Here is a 4,901-nt window from a genome sequence, read left to right as displayed (position 1 = left end):
AGGGGCACGATCACTTCCCTCCTCCTGCTGGCCACGCTAGTTCTGATACAGGCCAGGATGCCATTGGCCTTCTTGGCCGCCTGGGCACACTGCCGGCTCATGTTCAGCCGGCTGTCGACCAACACCCCCAGGTGCTCTTCCGCCAGGCAGCTTTCCAGCCACTCTTCCCCAAGCCTGTAGCGCTGCATGGGGTTGTTGTGGCCCAAGTGCAGGACCCAGCACTTGGCCTTGTTGAATCTCATACAGTTGGCCTCGTCCCATCGATCCAGCCTGTCCAGGTCCCTCTGCAGAGCCTTCCTACCCTTGAGCAGATCAACACTGCCGCCCAACTTGGTGTCGTCTGCAAACTTACTGAGGGTGCACTCGATCCCCTCATCCAGACCATCGATAAAGATATTGAACAAGACCGGCCCCAAAACTGAGCCCTGGGGAACACCGCTCGTGACCGGCTGCCAACTGGATTTAACTCCATTCACCACAACTCTCTGGGCCCGAATATAGGGAATACTCAAAAAATGTAGAGAAGTACAAAGCCCAAAACCTGCAAAGTTTATGGGCATCATGTTTTCTTGGTTTAAAAACTTGTATGTTTGCTAATTCTCCACATGCTAAGGTGTATGGAACATAGAAGCAGCTTTCAGGATATTAACTACAGTCATAATGCATTTATGGGCTGTCAAATCTGGGAAAGTAAGGTGTTTTTTTTTCTTCATACAGGTAAATGTGAGATCATTTAAAATTTGTTTTATCATTCCATGAACGAGTACTCTATCGTCAATATGCACTGCTTGTTGCATAACTTGACAGTAATTAGGATGATAAAGTAAAAATATCTTTGTGTTCTGCCAGTGATTATTAAATCATCTTACATTTTTTACTTTAAATGATTTAGGTTTATTTACAGATGTATAATAAACATAATATAAACCCTAAGCAATTATATATATATATGGCAATTGGGCAGCTTGAAAATGACTGTAGTTTTTAATGAGAAGTATGCTTGAAACTTCATTTGAAGAAAAAGAATTTGCAAAAGAGTTTGAGAAACTCAGGTGGAAAAGCCACAAAGATGCATTTCCTAATAGTATTTTAGTTGTTTCCTGAAGACTGGAAGAATCACAATTATTATTATTTTTTTTTCTATTTGCAAGCTTTATGTGAGGCTAGAAGTAAGATTTTGAAGGTCTGTAATATTTCCAAAGTCATCTAAATCGTGTATAATTTTCAAGCTGTAGTGTATAAAGTTTTCAGAGACCCACTTTCTGTCACCTTTTATTAAAACTTTGTCAGAACCTGTCCCAGGGAACAATAAGACAGATGCAAGCTCATCTGTAAAGACTCTGAGGTGGTTGGCTGTGAACTTGGTATAGGCCCAAAGCTGTATAGCTACACCAGTTGGGATTTGTGCCCACTTCAACGTAATCTTACCTCTCAAGGGACTTCTAAGGAGGACTTTGAATGAGAATATGGAGCAGTTTTTGTAAGCCTGTGGGCTCAAATGAAAAGGGCAGCCTGGAAGGCTGGAGTAACTAGCCAATGCAAGGTATGACTTACTTTCTCAATATATGGAAATGTGGGTTGATAATGAAGTTTTTGTTAGATGTACTAGAGAACCAGGCCAGAACATTGAAGGGGATAACCATGGGAGTTGATGGGAGGAGTACCCTCCACAAGCATCCTCATGGAGACTTTTTAAGCTGAGCCAAGTGATGTGATACAGAGGTAATTTTTGAATAACGGACAGAACTTAGAGAAAGTGGAAATAAATGCTGTAAGTAATTATTGAATATTTGCCAGCAGTTAGCATTAATGGAGGAAATCTGATATCCACAACGTGATTTCACTGTCAAAGTAAGTAACACTGTAGTGCTTCATCTTTAAAATGGATAATGACTCTCTTCTAGTGTTGGTGTACATGAACATTGTCACTTTACACTTCTGGAAAATAAGTAGAGTGTAAGGGACTTTGAAGGCACTTCAACTGTGACTCAAGTTCAAGACACTAAGTTCTGTTCCCTGGGAAGTTGGTGTTACATCTTTTTGTTTGTTTGTTTGTTTTTGGATCCTGGACTTGTAGGAAGGATGAAGTAAATTCCAGAAGCCTGGAATGGTAAGTGTGAATGAATCGCAAATTATCACGTGCCCGAAAGGCTGAGTTTGAGTAGAAAATGGTTTCTTAAGACTTGAAGTGAGCCCTCCTCTGGTGAAGTCCAGAAGCCAGTTTTATTACCAGTTGCTTCTATTATGTGCTTAGAAATTTAGGAGCTTTTCTTAAGAGCATTGATGTACAGGAAGTATAGGAATATCATTTACATAGTATATTTGCATTAATAATTGGCCATGTTTTAAATAATATATGATATTACACAAAGCAAGAGAAAAGGTGCACCATAAACAATATAAACAGCCTGAAATGCACAAATTGAGCTGAAAGATTCTTGATTAAATGCTTGAGGGAATATTCATTTTCTCTGCATGCTTCTGTAAAATTCCCATTTTTCACTGGCAGTTACATATAAACAGAATGGCACTTTCAGTCAGTATCTGTATCTCCTCTCCCTGGCTCTTTTGGTTTTGGCAAGTAAAAAGATGTATCTGAGCCAGGGAGTATGTAACACTGGGGCAAATGGAACCTGAAGAATCGGAGATAATGAATCAATAAATATACCAAGTAACAAAACCCTTGTCATGCCAGTATTTTCACTGCTGTATGCTTTCTCCCTGGCAAGTGGCCACTGTCATACTGGGTCCATTCCTGTTACATGATAGGGAATAATAAAAGTATCTCTAGAGTATTAATGTGACAAATCCCAGTACTGGATATGGATAATGAGACCCATATTAATCCTTTATGACCTTTTGTAATAAAGCTTCACTCTATATCAATTTACATTTTCCAATCTTTTCTCAGAGGATAAAGATCTTTTCTCACTGTGGCATTTTACAGAGATGGCAGAATCCAACCCATTCAGCATAGAATTGAACATGTAATAGTGTTTACATTATTAGAGCATTGTTACCAATTTTAGCAGTACATACTGGATTGAAACACTTGCACGTAACTTCCAAAAAAAAAAAATACAGGCTTGTACTGGTTCAGCCGATACAACATAGGACTCATGAAAATCAGGGAATAGCTAACCTATCTGTTTTCAGGGAGTATCTAACATAGCTCTTTTAGAAAGGTCATAGGAATTAAAATACAAGAACAACCACTTTTTGCTCATTTGCTGACTGTAAATGTATGTCAGCCTTTATACAAGTCTGGGGGAGATACTGCTCCTCTACAGTTCCTTTAGAGGAGAAATAGAAGAATTTAAGTAAAGATTGTCACTGAGGAAAAATGAGTAAGGTTCTGTCCTGCCATGACTTTCCATTCTGAAGTACAGAAGAGGAAGTCTGGCTGTGCTACGTTGCTGTCCAGCAGGTAGGTTGTTTGCTATTACATGTTGCTTATATGTGGTGAGTCATATTTGGTCTGTATCTCTCCCTGCCTTCCTCTCCCACTATGTTTAAGAAGTGATAAAAATGGAAAGAGATGTTATTTTTGAACATATAAATATACTTAAAAAAAAAAAAGCAGAACCAATGACATTCCGATATATTTTGACACAGTAGGATGTAGAGTGATTTTTAAACCAGAACCTCTGAACAGTGTAAAACTATATTCTTCAAGAATGATATTTCTTGAAGGTGTAGTAACTTGAGTTTTTTCTCAAGTTATGAGGACTGAGTCAAATAAATGATATTCTGTAGTGTACAAGTAACAATGTCTTCCCATATCATTTAAGTTTTTTTTGGGGGGAAGGAGGGAGGAGAGAAAAGCTTTTAAAAGACTAATGATTCTTTTGTCACATGGTGACATGCCTGAGGATTCCAAATCTTACTGATTTCTGTAGATTGTATTGACTGCCTTTTTAAACATTTGTAATCTTTAAATGCTGTAGGTCAGAGAAGATGATACCAGTTGTAGACACTGTTATATCAGTCACAGAAGAATGTAGTGACAATTATTGACTGTGTGATAGTGATCAAAATTTGTCAAGGTAACTTGCATCTTTCACAAGTGACATTTGAAATGTATTTCAGGCATGACACTTACTGTTCTTAGTACACATCCTTGGTACACTTATGTAGTGAAATATGCATTCACCAATATATAAGGCCATCATGGAATGATGCAACCAATAAAAAAAAAAATCAATTTTGGGAGTTTCTGGAAGCTGTTAGGTTCCCTTACATTTCAAAAATAATCTGTAAAATTAGTACTGCATATTAATGTTAAGGCAATAAAATACTTTAGTGAAGCACCTGCTCTACTTTATTTAAGAGTTTATTTCTGTTGAATGGGGGATGCTGAATTATCTAAAAATCTTCATGCTTTTCCAGACTTCCTGAAATGCTGTCTGTGTTGTGTTTGTGCACAGTAAGGGAAGTTTTTCAAACTGAGGCTATTAAAACAAGCAGTTCATGAAATACAGAATCATAGAATAGTTTGGGTTGGAAGGGACCTCTAAAGGTCATCTAGTCCAACTCCCCTGCCCTGGGCAGAGACATCTTCAAATAGATCAGGTTGCTCAGAGCCCTGTCCAACCTGACCTTGAGTGTTTCCAGGGATGGGGCATCCACCACCTCTCTGGGCAACCTGTGCCAGTGCTTCACCACCCTCAGCATAAAAACTTTCTTCCTTATGTTGTCTGAATCTACCCTGTTTTAGTTGAAAACCATTACCCCTTGTCCTATTGCAACAGGCCCTACTAAAAAGTCTGTCCCATCTCTCCTATAAGCCCCCTTGAAGTACTGATAGGCTGCAATAAGGTCTCCCCAAAGCCTTCTCTTCTCTAGGCTGAACAACCCCAACTCTCTCAGCCTTTCTTCATAGGAGAGGTGTTCCATCCCCC

The sequence above is a fragment of the Pygoscelis adeliae genome, unplaced genomic scaffold (genome assembly GCF_000699105.1).
Source record: "Pygoscelis adeliae isolate BGI_AS28 unplaced genomic scaffold, ASM69910v1 Scaffold167, whole genome shotgun sequence".
Lineage (NCBI taxonomy): Eukaryota > Metazoa > Chordata > Aves > Sphenisciformes > Spheniscidae > Pygoscelis > Pygoscelis adeliae.
The sequence above is the reverse complement of the archived record's forward strand: the minus strand, read 5'-3'. Positions refer to the sequence as shown.